Source organism: Rattus norvegicus, chromosome 5 (genome assembly GCF_021556685.1).
Source record: "Rattus norvegicus strain SHRSP/BbbUtx chromosome 5, alternate assembly SHRSP_T2T, whole genome shotgun sequence".
Taxonomy (NCBI): domain Eukaryota; kingdom Metazoa; phylum Chordata; class Mammalia; order Rodentia; family Muridae; genus Rattus; species Rattus norvegicus.
Window position 1 is genome coordinate 80,339,076 of NC_141538.1, and position 19,579 is coordinate 80,358,654.

Consider the following 19,579-nt stretch of genomic DNA (forward strand, 5'->3'; position numbering starts at 1 on the left):
AAAAAAAAAGAAATGATCATGTGGTTTTGTTCTTTCAGTTTGTTTATATAATGATCACGTTGATGGTTTTCCGTATATTAAACCATCCCTGCATGCCTGGGATGAAGCCTACTTGGTCATGGTGAATGATTGTTTTGATTTGCTCTTGGATTCGGTTTGCCAGGATTTTATTGAGTATTTTTGCGTCGATATTCATAAGGGAAATTGGTCTGAAGTTCTCTTTCCTTGTTGGGTCTTTGTGTGAAAACCCGGAATTTTTATGAAAAACATTATTTTTTTCCATATTGGGGATTAAATCTAGGTCCTTGTGAGAAATCACTCTCTATTCTGAGCTTTATCCCCAGCCCTAATGAAAGTTTTCAAATTACTCTTTGAAGAATCCCAAGCTTACCACCAAGGAACTAGACTTACTTGCATAGGTTCCTGTTTTCTTGAGTCTGTGGATACTACTTGGGCTGTTCTTATTCACTCTCCCTGAAGAACACCACTCTTCTTCTCCATCGAACTTAGAGACTAGGCCTTGTCTGGGATCTTGATTTCCTACTCATAAGAAATGGTAGACACTGAAGGTTGGACCAACCATTTCAGAAATCAAGCCCCAACTTTTTTATTTCAGGGTATTTCAAGGCTAATGAACATATATGTCTTCTGATGTTTCAAAATAAGGATGCCCATGAACAGCCCTTTTAAGTACACCTTCTCTTTTGGAGGCAATGGCACAAGCATCATTCCTAGCACTTGTTGCTATTCTGTCTAAGCTCCACCCCCACAGCTACTTGGCAGCAGCCAGGTATGCTCTGCCCCACAGTTGCCTAGCAACAGCCATATATAGTAACTGACACTATAAAAGGAGCTGCTTCACCCCCACCTCTTATTCCCTCTTATCCTCTCTTTCCTCTCTTGCTCTTTGTTGTTCTCTGTTCTTGCCCCACAGCCCCCATGTGCCCATGACTGGGCCACCTTTCCATTCTTCCACTCTTCTCTCATTAAACCTCGCCATGTGAACCATGGTGTCTTATTATTTTCTGTCCAGGCATGGGCTGAGATTCAAAACCCTAACAGTACTAAAAAGGGATCAAAACTCCCTGACTGACCACCACCACCACCACCACCACTGCCAAAATAAAACAAAACAAAACAAGAAAACATCAAGGGGAAACATGAAGGACTTGAGGAAGAAAGGACAACAGGGAACATGTTCTGGGTGGTGGGGAACTGTCCTTACCCATCGTGCTAGATTGCTGCAGTTCTCTAGCTTTGTATCCTTGTACATGTTTCTCTGCCCAGGTTCCAGCTGCTCCCATTCCTTCTGAAGAAAAGCCACAGACACATCCATGAACCTTACTGACTCCTATCATTCTTCTTCAGTCCACAGAGAATTGGACAGTTCGACCATATCAACCCTCACCGCTTCCCTCTCTTCTTCTTTACAAAGGGATTGGCTGTGTCTCTGGTGTTTAGAATTTCTTCCTTGGCTTTGAATGTTTCTACTATTTCACATCTCATTTCCACAAAGTGTTTGGTATCAAAGGGGGAAGGCTTTAGGTGAACTCCAGCTGCCATGTTGACATGGGACTAGCGAGTTTGTCTGTAACTTCTCTGGGTTGCGGTCCCTTGGCTTATGGCACCTTTATCAGATCATTTTTTATCTTCCACAAATTCCTGGACTGGAACTGTTACCTAATTTGGTAAGTATTCTCAAGGATAGCTTAGCTTGTGAACAATTTGGTTTTTTGTCTCTTACATTTTTGCCAAGACTAAAAGTGAAAAGCCAGGCACGGTGGTGCACGGATGTGACTAAAGCAACTGAGGAGGCTTTGGTCAGAGAATGATGTGGACCGTGGCAGGGGCGGGCGAGACAGAGAGACACAGAGATTTCATCATAATTGGTTGGCTCTCTCAACAGCCTTTTGCCATATTGTAGCAAACCACAGCAAGAACTTGTTCCAGGATCCTGAGCTTGAACCAAATTTAATCTCTCGATCTAGGGGCCAGAGGATGCTATGGGGTGCTGGGCAAACTTTTGTCTTTATCCATTGGGCCTCTAATGACCAGACCTTCCCCGAACCCTGGCATGTCCCGAACCAAGTTGAGCAGCCATAGCCTTGGAAAGATGTGTCTCTCCTCGATCTATGGGAAAGATCGTCTATGGATGGAAGAATCGTGCAGCAAGTCTCATGCGTCTATGGTCCTTATAAAGCCTCTAACGCAGGAGCCCTATAGAGCATTCATCAGGTCTTGGGACTGCTCCAGAGGTGGTGAAACCCTGAGAATCAGCTTAGATTCTGGGACATGAGGAAAGATCATGGTTACAGGACTCAGGAGGTGCCCTCATTCTCTCATATGTTAGCCCTGTGGACACATAGACATACATTTAAGTGCAAGGGTAATCATTTATTGAACTGCAAGAGCAAGAAATTTGTGCGGAATGATCATGGGTGGGGCAAAGAGAAATTTAAGAAAGCTTTTAATTCTCGATGTGTTGTCCTGGGTAACTAGGGAAAATGCTGGAGAGACCAGGATTGCACTTTTCTGTGACACAGGATGGAAATCAGACCGCAGAATTTGTCTCAGGATGCTCCATGGACAGGAAATGGTGATGCTGGAGTCCTGGTGAGAAGTCTCCACTCAGCACTGAGTAATCCAGGAAGAAAATACAGGAACCCATTAAGCACTTCTTGGATTGAGTTCTGAACAGAGAGGCACTCTGGTATAGAAGAAAGGATGAAGAAATAGATCTTGCCCTGCAATCTAATCAACATTATTTGCCAGAAAACGGGGATTAAAGCATGGAATAAATGAGTCTTTCCTTATGGATGGCATATGAAAAATGAAGTAACGAAAGGTCTGAGGCTTGTTTCCACAACCTTCAGCATAAGAAGCTCTGAAGAATGGTCATTGCCTTGAGGACTAATGGTGAAAGCCTTGGCCACTTTTAAAGACTTTCCTACATTATCTGAGTGAAGTCTTGAGAAATGGGAAAGAGGGGTCAAAGGAGTCTGCTCTCCAGAATGGAGGAGAAGAGGAAATCATGCAACTCCACTTCCAGGTAAGAAGCCAAGGTTGTACGGAGTTCAGATGAAGATCTTATTGTCCAGAGTGGGATGCAGTGGGACCACAGACTCTGAAGAGCCGTCATACTCACATCCTGCTACTCTCTGTTTCAAACTTTAACTCTTAATGACACTTAACACATCGCTGAGCCCTTTTTACACAACCATGCAGCAACTATGGAAAACTCACTCCCTTGTTTTCTTCCCTAAATGCTTGGGTCACTTTACATTAGAGCTCAAAATAGGACCAGATAATCACAAATCCACATAATTGAAAGCCATTTTCAAGCTCTCCTCAAATACTCCTAATCAAATTCTTCTTATAATAACTTGGGGGCACAATACTAACGCTATTGGAAGGGTCTGGTGCATGCCCACCCCCTCCTTGCTCTCACTGGAGATTGCCCACCTGGAGGCTCAGGCCTTTCTTCAACCTCGGGCCTGGAGACAGCGGTCTGCAGCGTGAGAACAAGAACGTGTTCAGGTACCAGGTCCACGTTATTCCTCGAAGAGGAAATGAGGTGCCTCTCCAGCTTTAAACAAAGGGCTGATAGCCAATCCCCCAGGTTCATTTCTTCTATGATAAAATATTCAGGACGAGAAAAATAAGTGAATCCTGACTTACTAGTCTCGGTTAGGTCAATGATATTGTCCCTAGTGATTCCATGCACCACACATAGTTTTGCAAACTTTTCCTTGATGTCTGAACTCAGATCCTTTGTTCTGCCTGTGAAAAGAGCAGCAGTTAGTGTAGCAGCTGTGTCCTAAGCATTGACACAGGACTAAGTGAGGGGACAGGGGCTCCCCCATAAGGGTGAGAAAACGGCTGGTGACATGGTTGACAGGTGTGGGTCCAATCTATCCTGAATGTGGCACCCACGGAATGGCCTTCTAGCACAGGGAGAGATTTCAGAGTGTGCCCATCACTGTGCTTGAGGCAGGGTGCAGGTGAGCATCGTCGACCTTCAGGAAGTGAGGAAGAGGCAGGACCAAGCTGGGAAGACCATATTAAAGCTAGAGTTTCCTTCCTGTTTTCCCACCACAAGATCAGTGTCCGTGTGGCAATACTTTACCGTGGAGCACCATCACCTGGAAAGTTTCTCCGTTCTTGAAATTAACAAGTGAAACGTGACATATCTGTCATAGTCTGTATTAACTATAGTAAATGTATTCCCTCCGTCATCTGTGGAGGAAATGGGACACAGCTCAGAAATTCCCTGGTCTGCAAGAAATTGTGTAAACCCATTACTTGTTCTACCCCAAACATAAAAATAATTAAAATACATATCCTGGAAGAGATGGGGGGCGGGGATATCTGCTGCTTCCCATCTGTAGCTTTCTGGACTTGATGTAGTAAATTCTAAGGAAGAGGCTCTGGGAAGATGCCCACTAGAGAACACTTAGCCACAGCATTGACTCAGTCTCTCTCTCATCCTCTCTGAGGCTCACCTGCCTCCCTCAGCATCTTCAAGGGACACGTCTGTCTTTCATAAGTCTGCCGTCTCACATGGCTACATCCTGAGCAATGTACACCGGTGCTAGTTACTGGGAGTATCAGATTCCACCTCACCATACTTATCCCCCTTGCCTGCCACAGGGTTCTATCTACTAGATGGACCCCATGTCCCTGGCTACATCAACCATGTCAGGAAGTGCTTGACATTCTACAAGGGGTTGTGGTAAGTTCGCTAGTAGAAAGTTTGACTGGGAGGTGCAAGTTCCTGAGTTCAAACCCCAGCAACACACACACACACACACACACACACACACACACACACACACACACACACACACACGATAAAGGTAGTAGGGTTTACTAAATTGCTTGTGGATAGACATATAGACACTCTATATACTTACACTCAACAAAATATTCACCATCCTCTGGCGTTTTGTAGGCAACCAAATATAGTTCCCTGCATTCTCCGTTTTCCCTGTAAAACAGAGCAAGATGATGCTTAGGGGATTTTTGATCTGGCTGGCTTCTTCACCCTCTACTCTATAGGTATCTCCAGTTTCTGATTCCATTTTACTTTTGAATATTTTTGCAAAATAAGCAAAATGGCTTTTTTTAAAGGTTATTTCATTTCTGTCTGATACTTTAGCAATCACGAACTTGCTCTTATTTCTTCTTCTTCATCTAAGGGGAGACACCTCACTTACTTAATACAGAACTTGTAGCCTAAGGAATTCTCCAAGACATCAATGTGCTGCATAAAAACTCTCATGCTGCCGTTCTCTTCTACCTTTTCTCTTTTGTCAGAGGCCAGGACAATAGAAAACCAATCCCCATTGAGCTGTAATGGATAAGAAAATGCGTAAGGGAGAAGGGGGCAGGGATACCGCATGGACATCTTTCTTCTTGGCTTTGACTTGATAGAGCAGTCACAATACCTTACATTCTGCCCCTGACTCTCAGTGAGAGCAGAGGTCCCCAAACATTGTTAGATCTGAATAGCATACAACTGGTCTTACTTCAAGGTCTGAAGCCATTCGTTTGTCTAATAGAACAAGCCACTGTACCCATCCCCTCAGAGGACCTGCTTGGCTTCAAGAGTTCCCAAAGCACTCTCTGAGTCAGAAGTTACTATTCTCTGAGCCTACCTTGTCCATTGCAAGGTTCCCTATCGCGGAACTAGCTTCTTCTGCATGGCCACAGACCAGGATCAGGCCCAGACACAGCAGCAGCAGCAACAACTTCATGTTGGTAGGGAATAGAATTGCCTCTCTGTCGGGACAATCTCTCTGCTGATTGTGCCCACACTCCACCTCTAGCACTTTGCTCATCTTTTTACTCTCTCTGGGTTCGATTGGCTTTTTTTTCCTTCTCATATGGGCCTCCTTCCCTCAGACTTTGTGGAATGTTTTCTCATGTACTGATGTGAAGCCAAGGATTGTTCCTGCCCTTTTCAAACGTGGCAATCTCATCTCCTATGGATTGATTTTATCACTCATACATTTCACAAAGCATATTCCCAAGAAAAACAGTGGATGTTCTACAGGACCATCTGGAACCAGATGCAACTTTGGAACTGACTTGGAATCAGAAAGCCAGTTATGGAGTGGGTGGGTACTGAACTGGAGGTCAAGCATGGAGAGAATCTTTGCTTCAAGACTTGAGTGGAGTGTGGAAGAAGCTGAATTATTTGGGTCCTCTTTGAAAAGATTCATTCACATTTCATGCGTATGAGCATTGGTTTTGCATGTGTTCCATGCACACACCTGGGGCCAAGGAAGTCAGAAGGAGGTCAAAAGAAGGAGTCAGATTCTTTGAAACCTGTTCTTGCTGAGGACTCAGGTTCAATTCATAGCACTCACATGGCATCTCACAACTGACTCTAACTCCAGTCACAGGAAATGACCCTCTTTTGGCCCCTGTGATCTCCTGTACACATGTGGTACATATGAACTCACTCATTCAGGCACATATGCATAAAAATAATAAAACTTAACTTAAAAAGATTATCAGGAAGGATCTTCCGAAGCTAAGCTGACAGCCCCCACCCCCAAACCCACCCCAAAAGATTGACCTCAGAATGCAAACTGCTAACTTATTAAGGTAAACTGCTTCAGCTGTTTACCTCAGAGAACGTTGGACTTTAAATGACTGGACATAATCTCATCATTAAAGAAAAACAAAGGTATTGTTCAAAGTCACATTTGCTGATGGAGGTCCAAGTAGAAATGATGTCAAGAGTCTGCTTACACAGACACACAGTTGTAAATGGGAACATATTTTGTATCCGTATAAATTGTATTTACCCTGGAACTAGAAACATAAAATAGTGTTTGATGTAGGGAAATAAAGAATTCAAGAAGGAGGCAAGTCCTCAATAGGGTTTATTTCCACTTTGCATCAACTCTCTATAGTATGTACTATTTATTTTCATTTTCCATAGTGTTAGCTAAGACTCAGAAAGATCAAGTAACTATAGAAGGCCATACAGCCAGTCAGCGAGAGAACTTAGATTTAAACCCAAGTCTGTCCATCTAACTCAGGAGCCTTTGTTCTTATTAACTCCACTATATATGTCGGGATGTTTTTACTGGAAGGGAGGATGGTTAAATAGGAGAAAGAGGAATAAACAGCACTGTAGAGCTCCAGACACATCGGACTGAAACTGCCCGTGGGTTTCTTTAAAATATGGAGGAGTGGGTGTAGCTTGAGATTGAATGAGACATGACTACAGGCTCCTCTTGGTCCACAAGTATTTGGTAAATGCTTGACTAGGGGATGATTATTTTTCTTTTCTCCTCTTCCTCTTTCTCCTGCTCCTCTCCCCTCCTCTTCCTTTTTTGGTTGATTACAGTGTGTGTGCACACATGTACACACATGTGCACACGCCTTTGCTCGTATACGCAGGAGTCAGAACAGGGTGTCAGTTGTCTCCCTCTGTCTCCTTTTACTTTATCCCCTTCAGACAGGGTCTCCCTCTGAATTTGGGACTTTGTGTATTTCAGATAGGCTGGATGGCCAGTAAGTCCCAGCAATCCTCCAGTCTCTACCATCTACCTAGTGTTGGGGTTAAAGGCAGCCATGACCAGCTTTTTAATGTGAGTTCTGAGCATCTGCTCTGACCTTGCTGGGAGCCCGCACAGCCCTCACAGCCAGTACTTCTCAACTGATCTGTCTTCCCAGCAACTCACATAGAGGCTGGCCTTGAGCTTCTTGAGTTTCTGAATGGTCTTGGATCTGTGGCAATTCCCCCAGCTCCAGCCTCCTGAATGCTAAGATTACAGGTTGTAGCACCACGTCTGGCTATAGATTACTGCTTTTCTAGTAATGAAGTTGAAGATGCTTCCGCAGCAGAAGGCAACAGCCAGTCCCTTCCACTTGACACTCCTCAGTACATGTGGGCTGTTCATGTGACTGAAGCACTGAGGCTGTTAAGAAATGAATAGACAAAGCAGGTGGGTAAGGGGTTTAAGGAGTGTACATTTAACCAGCTAATGGCACATTTGTAACTACCTAGCATTTCTGAAACGGACTAATAGGAAGATGATTTAATGACCTTTACCTGAGTCTTACTCTCAACTAATTGAATAAATACCCCATTCAGAAAGCCTGCGGAAACATTCGAGTCACTTACATGGTGTCAGGATGTGTTTGGGGCCAAGAAGAACATCAACGAACACGGGCTTATTTGATTCATTTCCCAGAGAGGAAATATTCTGTAGTCCCTCCAGCAGAGTGACAGATAGGACTGCTGACCCCGGCTCGACATCAGTTCTAAAGCACCTGCTTCTGTCAGCGTCAGAGGATGCTTGGAGCCACTGGAATCTACCTGGTTAACTCCCAAAACCTAGAGCGGGCCCCAGAAAACAGAGGCAGAAACAAACTTTAGGGGACAAAGATTATTGGCCAGATAAAGAGAGCATTACAAAATCAAAAAAAAAAAAAAGATTATTGGCCAGGAACTCGTGAAGGATGAAGGGAGGTAGGAGACAGCAGAATCAAGGAAGGGAAGTTATCCTGTGGTAGGCAGAAATGCTATGCCACAGTTTTGCTCGATCTTGGGGGAGGTGCACCCCAAAGAGACCAGCATCTCAGCTCAAAGACAAGGGAGTCTGAAGCAGTTAACAGTTGGGACAGCTAGCTATACACACTCCTCACAACCAAGCAGTCTTTTCTTCAAGGTTGGAGGTGGACTCTAAGCTATACTGCATCATGATGTCTGGGATTTCATTCTGCTATCCATGAGTAGTCTTTCTGCACAGGGCTCGAGTCCTCTCCCCAATTAGGTATCTGTCACAGGAACCTTGCAATACAAAGATATTTAACTCAGGGGAATCTGTAAGCCACCGAGGCAAGGAACCATGCTTCCACACTACTGCATGCTCAGAAGGGTCAGCGCCTTGGCAGTGTTGGCCTTCAGTCACCAATGGCTGATGGAGGGAAGGCAGGATGAACCAGAAGAGGGAGAGACTGAAGAGATGACTCCTGGTTAAATTCCCAGCACCCACAGGAATCCATAAGTCTAGTTCCAGGGATCAGACACCCTATGTGGGCTCTGTGTGCATGTGCTGCACAGACATACATGCAAGCAAAACATTCATACACATAAAATAATCTATTGTTTTAAGCACAAGAGAATTGACCAGACTAACAGGAACTAGGTAGAGGGCCTTCTAGGGTGTGGGGAGAATGGATCCATACATGAAGGCCATGGCAAACAGGAGTACAAATAGTTCAGAGAGCCAAAGGAAACCTTGCTAGAACACAGTGAACACAGGAATTACGAAATGATTCGAGGCTAGAAAGGGAGTTGTGTCAGTTTGCAGGGGCTGCCCTCTCGAACTCATGCAGTATGGGTGACTTCAGCAAAAATTAGACTTTCTCATTTCTTGCAGCTAGAACTCTGGGAGCAAGGTGTTCGATGGGGCTTGCTTCTTCTGAGCTCTTCCTCATTGGTGGAATCGTGTTCCCGGGTCTTCAGGAAGTCTCTTCTCTGATCCATCCTGTATCCTAGTCTTTTCTTTTGAGGACACTGGTCAGTCATCTTGACTTAGGGTTCACCCTGAAGACCTCATCTTACCATAATTACACCAAATCACACCCTCAGTCACTATGGGCAATGCTTCCAATGTATGTATTTTTTGTGGGCACTCTTATCCCGTATCAGCTTATGTGGGCCCGTGAGGAGCTTGGTAGGGGTTGGTTTTCATGTATCTGGGAAGGACCTGAAGCATTTTAGAATTACAGTCGGAACATGGTCAGAGGTGTGCTTTCAAAGTTCATCTGGCTGCATTTGGATAACAAAGACCAACAGGAAGGCAGGAGAAGAGAGATAAAAGTTGCTATCAGTGGCTCTCAAACGTGTGGATTGAGACCCTACCTGGATTCTCAATGTGTGGGTTGTGACCCCCACCTGGGTCACATGTCCTATATCCTGCATATCCGATATTTACATTTCAATTAATAACAGCAGCAAAATGACATTTATGAAGTAGCAGGGAAATAAGTTTATGGTTGGAGGCCACTGTAACATGAGGAACTGTATTAAAGGGTCATAGCATCAGGAAGGTTGAAAACCTTTAGGCAGGAGATCATGAAGGAAGTTACTGGAACATGCTGGCAAGAGATCATGTAAGCTTACTCTCGATAGCTGGAATTAGAGGGACGTCTATAGAGAAAGTACATGGTGTTCAGAGAATGTGAGGTGTTAAGTACACATTGGTATTCTGTATCCTTATATAGATACAATTTAGAGTTCTTACGATTAATATCATGACCAAAACAACTTGAGGAGGAAAGGGTTTATTTTAGCTTACAGTCTATCATGAAGGGAAGTTGTGTGTGTGTGTGTGTGTGTGTGTGTTTGTGTGTGTGTGTGTGTGTATGTGTGTGTGTGTATGTGTCTGTGTGTGTGTGTGTGTGTGTGTGTGTGTGTGGTGGGGGGACTCTATGAGAGAGCGTGGAGGCAGGGACTAAAGCAGAGTCCTTAGGAGAACATGGCTTCCTGGCTCGTTCCCTGTGCATTGTGAGCCTGCCTTCTTATATACCTCAGAACACCCTGCCCAGGGTGGTACATCCATAGTGAGGTGGGTCCTCCCGAATCAGTTTCCTAGAGGCATTTTCTCACTTGAGGGTGCCTCCTTCCAAATAACTCTAGCCTGTGTGGAATTGAAACAAAAACAAAAATAAAAAAAAAGCCCAAGTAAGTTAGTAATGAAGGAAAGAACAAACAAAACACCAAAACCAAAAAAAAAAAAACTGTACATGAGAAACAATAAAGATAACGCCTCTGCCTAGTGTTTTGAAACCTGACGTCCGTATCCCTGTGTACAGGTGGGTGTGAAGGCATCTATGTGCTGTTGACTGATCCACACAGATGCTGGATGCATGCGAGTCGCTGAGATGCTGGTTTCAACCTTCGTGATGTAGGCACCTCTTGCTTCTGTATTCCTTTTATTCTTCTTTCTTCATTACCCATAATTTTCTGTATTTTCAGCTGCAAATAGTTTTATAAGTTATCTCAGGACTTCTCCCCCTGACATTAACTGAACCGAGCCTATATAACCGCCATTTACAGGTCAGAAACTGAATTGTGCTGGCGGTTCATACAGTGTCTGAATGGTGGATGCTTCCGTGGACGTTAATTCTTTTTTAACTGAAGCATGATTAGTGGTTTTAAACTTCAGAATGTAAAAATAAGTTAGCCAAGGATGTGAAAAACTTAAAACTGGATACCTGAAGAAGTGCTTAGGGCTGGGAGGCACCTCGGTCATTGATACTGTCTCGAGACATGCTTCCAGAGGGCAGGATGGACAGAAGTTCAAAGCAGCCCGATCGAGCAACTCACAACCTCCTGTAGCCCAAGTGCCCTTGTCAAGCCTCGGGGTGCACCTGCACGCACACACACACACACACATTAAAATTAATCTAAACGGTCAAATATAACAAGAAATGCTAAAAATGGCCTTATTATATGTGTCTGTGAAGATGATATGGCAATGATTGGTTTATCCCTCATAATTTATTTGATAAACAGCAATTCAGAAGTAATTTCATTGTAAGCTTGAGAACTGGTTTTCTGAAGAGATGATTGCTTTGGTTATATTTAGATGCAAAGGAACTTTAAATAGTTTTCAAATGACTACAAAGAATGGACCTACTTGAGATGGAATTAAAATAAAAACGAAACTCCAGTCTTAAATACAGTATAAATCTAGTATCAGAAATTTGTTTATAAATAATAAAATAACTATAACTGTGTTAGAGTGCAGAGAAGTACCACTCTGTGTGACATTCCGTGTTAATTGGTTGTGGTGCTCAGCTTAATCGCATACACTTTCATCCATCCACTATGCAATACAGTTTTAATTAGATATATAAAAATATGGAGGAGCCAGTCAAATACTACTAACAAACCAAATAAGGACTGAAACTCTGGAGATAATAGGACAGACCCGACAACCACACCACGGCATATGAAATTACGCATGCGTAGTTCTGTTAAACTCATCTACAGAAGAAAGAGTAAGAATCTTAACCACACCACAAAATCGCTGCTGGGGGCTCACAGAGCCAGTGCAGCAAGGTGTAGGGTTGCCCCCTACTGGCCAACCTCAGTGTTGTGCTGTATCCTACAGCCGCATTGCTGGGGCTTCCTTTGTGCATGTTAGGTCACTCTTAGGTTTGTGCTTATAATTTGCAGCCAGTAGCTGGAGAGTTGGAGCACAAAACTTTTACTCATTATCGTCCTTTTTAAAAATAGAAAAGTCAAGGCTGGAGAGATAGCTCAGTGGATAAAAGCACTCGATGCCCTCACAGAGGACCTGACTTCAGTTTCCGGCATACACAGGATAGCTTGAAACCATCTATACCTCCAGTTTCAGAAGATAGGACACCTTATTCTGACCTCTTCAGGCACGAGTGGTATATGTGGTGAACAGACATACATGCAGCCAAAACGCTTATATACATAAAATAAAACTAAAAAACGTCTAACTAGACAAGTCAGGACTGGAGAGCTTTGTCACCGGTTAAAAGCATAGGGCTGTTCTTTCAGAGGACTTAGGTTTGGTTCATGGCACCCACATTGTGCCTCACAACCATCTGTAACCCCAGCTCCAAAGGATTCATTTTTAATATATGTTAAAATATTAATCTCATCTTTCATTACAAATGTTTTGGGCTAATGTTTCAACTAAAAGCCTTGGTTACTAGTCTTCTAACCTCGGAGTTACATTCTGTTCTTTTGTTTTTGGGGTGCTGAGGATTGAACAGAGGGTGTCATGGTTACAAAGTCACCATTCACCATCAGCGGCCTATAACCCTATTTCTGAAGTTCCATTCTTTCACTGCAGTTACTTTAGATAGTCTGAGGTCTTTCTCCATAGGAAACTGTTCTTGGTCCTTTCTTGTGAGTTTGTCTTAGCATATTTTTTCTGTTCCTGTCCTTTCGTGAATGCTTTCATTACTTCTTACCCAATACAAATCAAATGTAAGTGTCTTTGTGGTATTGTATTAAGTGGGGTTACCTAGAGGAATAAAACTTACAGTGTGTGTGTGTGTGTGTGTGTGTGTGTGTGTGTGTGTGTGCTTAGTTTATTAGAATGATCTACAGACTGTAGTTCAGGTAATCTATTAACATAAAGTCCAAGAATTCAGGAGTTGTTTAGTTCACAAAGTTGGATGTCATAGCTGTTTTTCAATGTATGTCAGAATTCCAAAGTAGGCCCTGACGCTCATGAAGGAATGGACCTGCTAGCCAAAGTAAGAGGAGGCTCTAGAGAGGGATCTTCCTTTTTCCCCATCTTCTATGTAAGCTGTCAACAGAGGGGGTGAACCAGTTTCAAGGTGGACCTTCCCTCCTCAAAAAACTCCGGATTAAAAGTGGGACTTTCCGGGATGATCAAAATGCGAATGCTTCACTCCTTCTTTAGAAGGGGAACAAGAATACCCTTGGCAGGGAATAGGGAGGCAAAGATTAAAACAGAGGCAGAAGGAACACCCATTAAGGACCTGTCCAACATGTGGCCCATACATATACAGCCACCCAATTAGACAAGATGGATGAAGCAAAGAAGTGCAGGCCAACAGAAACCAGACGTAGATCTCTCCTGAGAGACACAGCAAGAATACAACAAACACAGAGGCGTATGCCAGTAGCAAACCACTGAACTGAGAACAGGACCCCTGTTGAAGGAATCAGAGAAAGGACTGAAAGAGCTTGAAGGGGCTTGAGAACCCATATGAGCAACAATGCCAACCAACCAGAGCTTCCAGGGACTAAGCCACTACCCAGAGACTATAAATGGACTGACCCTGGGCTCCAACCTCATAGGTAGCAATGAATGGCCTAGTAAGAGCACCAGTGGAAGGGGAAGCCCTTGTTTCTGCCAAGACTGAACCCCGAGTGAACATAATTGCTGGGGGGAGGGCGGTAATGGGGGGAGGATGGGGAGGGGATCACCTATATGGAAGGGGAGGGGGAGGAGTTAGGGGGATGTTTGCCCAGAAACCGGGAAAGGGATTAACATTCAAAATGTAAATAAGAAATACTCAAGTTAATAAAAAAAAGAAAAAAACGTGGGTCTTTCCATCTTCAATTGACTTAGCCACTCTCTCACTCATGCATTGTCTGTTAAGGTTTAGTTAATTCCGGATGTCTTTCACAACCAAAAACAGCCATTACAAGCCCAACCCTGGTCAATGTGACACACAGTCATATCTTTGCCATGCTTAATTTTCAGATGGAAGTAACAGCCAGGTCATAACCGTGCCGGTATAATTACCCCATGTACAGCCTCAAAGGCGTTATGTGTTTAACAGAGTCATAATTGTACACAGCGTGATGAAAGCATCCCTCATACAACCATAAATGCATTATAAATTTTATGATGTTCCTTCAAGGGACATTCCTTTGATATGTCAAAAGTTAAATATGACATCCTCTGATATTCTGTTAATTGTTCTGATACTCCATGACAAAGAAATAAAACATGAAAATCTGTACAAACACATTCTTAACAAAATACTCCCCTGAGCTGCATGCTGTCCTCTCCCGGACCCCCAGCTCCATTGTCCAGCCACTGGAAATAAAGAAATGAATTAAGCACTTTCTAGAATTCAATGATACCTAAACCACACAAAGACTCAATAAATAAAGAGAACTTCACACCAATTTCCACTATGAACAGTGACACAAATATTCTCAATAAAATGCTTGCAAACTGAATCCAGGAACACATCAAAAACATTATTCACCATGATCATGTAGGCTTCATCCCAGGGATACAGGTATGGTTCGATGTACAGAAATCCATCAATGCAATCCACTGTACATACAAACTAAAAGAAAATATCACATGATCATTTCTCTAGATGTAGAAAAAGTCTTTGACATAATCCAACACTCCTTAATATTAAATGTCTTGGAGCGATCCGAGATATAAGGTGCATTTCTAAACACAATAAAAGCAATATACAAGCACCTCGCTGCTCACAAACACCGTGGGAGAGAGAACTCACCACCTGAGACTGCAGAGCAGAAGAGACCACCAACACTGCCCACCCCTGCCCACATCGCTGGCCCAAGAGGAAATTATATACGGCCTCTGGGTTCCCGTAGAGAGGGCCCAGGAGCAGCAGGTCCGCTGTGTCTGAGACACCTCTGGAACCTGAAGGGACTGACCAGATAAACAGTTCTCTGCACCCAAATCGCTTGGGAGGGAGAGCTAAACCTTCAGAGAGGCAGACACACCTGGGAAACCAGAAGAGACTGCACTCTGCGCACATCTCTGACGCCAGAGGAAAACACCAAATGCCACCGGGAACCCTGGTGCACGGAAGCTCCCGGAAAGGGCGGCGCAGATCTTCCTGGTTGGTAACCCCACGGAGAGCTCATAACCAACACCCAAGCAAACTTGAGCCTCGGGACAACAGGTAAGACAAACCTTCCTACTCCAAATGACCTGCCTAGTGATCTCAGAACACAGGCCCACAGGAACACCTGAAGACCTGTAGATAGGAAAAACTACACGCCCGGAAGCAGAACACTCTGTCCCCATAACTGGCTGAAAGGAAACAGGAAAACAGGTCTACAACACTGCTGAAACACAGGCTTATAGGACAGTCTAGCCACTGTCAGAAATAGCAGAACAAAGTAACACTACAGATAATCTGATGGCGAGAGGCAAGCACAGGAACCCAAGCAACAGAAACCAAGACTACATGGCATCATCAGAGCCCAATTTTCCCACCAAAGCAAACAATGAATATCCAAACACACCAGAAAAGCAAGATCTAGTTTCAAAATCTTATTTGATCATGATGCTGGAGGACTTCAAGAAAGATGTGAAGAACTCCCTTAGAGAAACAAAGGAAAACATAAATAAACAAGTAGAAGCCTACAGAGAGGAATCACAAAAATCACTGAAAGAATTCCAGGAAAACACAATCAAACAGTTGAAGGAATTAAAAATGAAAATAGAAGCAATCAAGAGAGAACACATGGAAACAACCCTGGATATAGAAAACCAAAAGAAGAGACAAGGAGCTGTAGATACAAGCTTCACCAACAGAATAGAAGAGATAGAAGAGAGAATCTCAGGAGCAGAAGATTCCATAGAAATCATCGACTCAACTGTCAAAGATAATGTAAAGCGGAAAAAGCTACTGGTGCAAAACATACAGGAAATCCAGGACTCAATGAGAAGATCAAACCTAAGTATAATAGGTTTAGAAGAGAGTGAAGACTCCCAGCTAAAAGGACCAGTAAATAGCTTCAAGAAAATCATAGAAGAAAACTTCCCTAACCTAAAGAAAGGATACCCATAAGCATACAAGAAGCCTACAGAACTCCAAATAGATTGGACCAGAAAAGAAACTCCTCCTGTCACATAATAGTCAAAACACCAAATGCACAAAATAAAGAAAGAATATTAAAAGCAGCAAGGGAAAAAGGTCAAGTAACATATAAAGGCAGACCTATCAGAATCACACCAGACTTTTCTCCAGAGAATATGAAAGCCAGAAGATCCTGGACAGATGTCATACAGACCCTAAGAGAACAAAACTGCCAGCCCAGGTTACTGTATCCTGCAAAACTCTCAATTAACATAGATGGAGAAACCAAGATATTCCATGACAAAACCAAATTTACACAACATCTTTCTACAAATCCAGCACTACAAAGGATAATAAATGGTAAAGCCCAACATGAGGAGGCAAGCTACACCCTAGAAGAAGCAAGAAACTAATCGTCTTGGCAACAAAACAAAGAGAAGAAAAGCACACAAACATAACCTCATATCCGAATATGAATATAACAGGAAGCAATAATCACTATTCCTTAATATATCTCAACATCAATGGCCTCAACCCCCCAATAAAAAGACATAGATTAACAAACTGGATACGCAACGAGGACCCTGCATTCTGCTGCCTACAGGAAACACACCTCAGAAACAAAGGCAGACACTACCTCAGAGTGAAAGACTGGAAAACAACTTTCCAAGCAAATGGTCAGAAGAAGCAAGCTGGAGTAGCCATTCTAATATCAAATAAAATCAATTTTCAACTAAAAGTCATCAAAAAAGATAAGGAAAGACACTTCATATTCATCAAAGGAAAAATCCACCAAGATGATCTCTCAATCCTAAATATCTATGCCCCAAATACAAGGGCACCTACATACGTAAAAGAAACCTTACTAAAGCTCAAAACACACATTGCACCTCACTCAATAATAGTAGGAGATTTCAACACCCCACTCTCGTCAATTTACAGATCACAGAAACAGAAATTAAAGAGACGTAGACAGACTAAGAGAAGTCATGAGCCAAATGGACTTAACAGATATTTATAGAACATTCTATCCTAAAGCAAAAGGATATACCTTCTTCTCAGCTCCTCATGGTACTTTCTCCAAAATTGACCATATTATTGGTCAAAAAACGGGCCTCAACAGGTACAGAAAGCAATAATCCCATGCGTGCCATCAGACCACCACTGCCTAAAGGTGGTCTTCAATAACAATAAGGGAAGAACGCCCACATATACGTGGAAGTTGAACAATGCTCTACTCAACGATAACCTGGTCAAGGAAGAAACAAAGAAAGAAATTAAAAACTTTTTAGAATTTAATGAAAATGAAGGTACAACATACCCAAACATATGGGACACAATGAAAGCTGTGCTAAGAGGAAAACTCATAGCTCTGAGTGCCTGCAGAAAGAAAGAGGAAAGAACATATGTCACCAGCTTGACAGCACACCTAAAAGCACTAGAACAAAAAGAAGCAAATACAACCAGGAGGAGTAGAAGGCAGGAAATAATCAAACTCAGAGCTGAAATCAACCAAGTAGAAACAAAAAGGACCATAGAAAAAATCAACAGAACCAAAATTTGGTTCTTTGAGAAAATCAACAAGATAGATAAACCCTTAGCCAGACTAACGAAAGGACACAGAGAGTGTGTCCAAATTAACAAAATCAGAAATGAAAAGGGAGACATAACTACAGATTCAGAGGAAATTCAAAAAATCATCAGATCTTACTATAAAAGCCTATATTCAAAAAAACTTGAAAATCTGCAGGAAATGGACAATTTCCTATACGGATACCAGGTACCGAAGTTAAATCAGGAACAGATAAACCAGTTAAACAACCCCATAACTCCTAAGGAAATAGAAGCAATCATTACAGGTCTCCCAACCAAAAAGAGCCCAGGTCCAGACGGGTTTAGTGCAGAATTCTATCAGACCTTCATAGAAGACCTCATACCAATATTATCCAAACTATTCCACAAAATTGAAACAGATGGAACACTACCGAATTCCTTCTATGAAGCCACAATTACTCTTATAGCTAAACCACACAAAGACACAACAAAGAAAGAGAACTTCAGACCAATTTCCCTTATGAATATCGATGCAAAAATAATCAATAAAATTCTGGCAAACCGAATCCAAGAGCACATCAAAACAGTCATCCAACATGATCAAGTAGGCTTCATCCCAGGCATGCAGGGATGGTTTAATATACGGAAAACCATCAACGTGATCCATTATATAAACAAACTGAAAGAACAAAACCACATGATCATTTCATTAGATGCTGAGAAAGCATTTGACAAAATTCAATACCCCTTCATGATAAAAGTCCTGGAAAGAATAGGAATTCAAGGCCCATACCTAAACATAGTAAAAGGCACATACAGCAAACCAGTTGCTAACATTAAACTAAATGGAGAGAAACTTGAAGCAATCCCACTAAAATCAGGGACTAGACAAGGTTGCCCACTCTCTCCCTACTTATTCAATATAGTTCTTGAAGTTCTAGCCTGAGCAATCAGACAACAAAAGGAGTCAAGGGGATACAGATCGGAAAAGAAGAAGTCAAAATATCATTATTTGCAGATGATATGATAGTATATTTAAGTGATCCCAAAAGTTCCACCAGAGAACTACTAAAGCTGATAGACAACTTCAGCAAAGTGGCTGGGTATAAAATTAACTCAAATAAATCAGTAGCCTTCCTCTACACAAAAGAGAAACAAGCCGAGAAAGAAATTAGGGAAATGACACCCTTCATAATAGATCCAAATAATATAAAGTATCTCGGTGTGACTTTAACCAAGCAAGTGAAAGATCTGTACAATAAGAACTTCAAGACTCTGAAGAAAGAAATTGAAGAAGACCTCAGAAGATGGAAAGATCTCCCATGCTCATGGATTGGCAGGATTAATATAGTAAAAATGGACATTTTACCAAAAGCGATCTATAGATTCAATACAATCCCCATCAAAATACCAATCCAATTCTTCAAAGAGTTAGACAGAACAATTTGCAAATTCATCTGGAATAACAAAAAACCCAGGATAGCTAAAACTATCCTTAACAATAAAAGGACTTGAGGGGGAATCACTATCCCTGAACTCAAGCAATATTACAGAGCAATAGTGATAAAAACTGCATGGTATTGGTACAGAGACCAACAGATAGACAAATGGAACAAAATTGAAGACCTAGAAATGAACCCACACACCTATGGGCACTTGATTTTTGACAAAGGAGCCA

General features: G+C 42.5%; 2 pseudogenes across 1 annotated transcript; both read right to left on the reverse strand.

The window, feature by feature from the left end:
- The window catches only part of LOC148005821 (uncharacterized), a 156,030-nt pseudogene that overhangs the window by 95,576 nt on the left and 40,875 nt on the right, over positions 1-19,579 (reverse strand).
- On the reverse strand, positions 2,374-5,756 carry Mup4-ps8 (major urinary protein 4, pseudogene 8; annotated as a pseudogene). Its single transcript, XR_015620908.1, has 7 exons — positions 5,658-5,756; positions 5,217-5,350; positions 4,914-4,987; positions 4,127-4,236; positions 3,679-3,780; positions 3,463-3,508; positions 2,374-2,634 (listed from the first exon to the last, which is right to left on the reverse strand). The product of XR_015620908.1 is annotated as a major urinary protein 4, pseudogene 8 (transcript).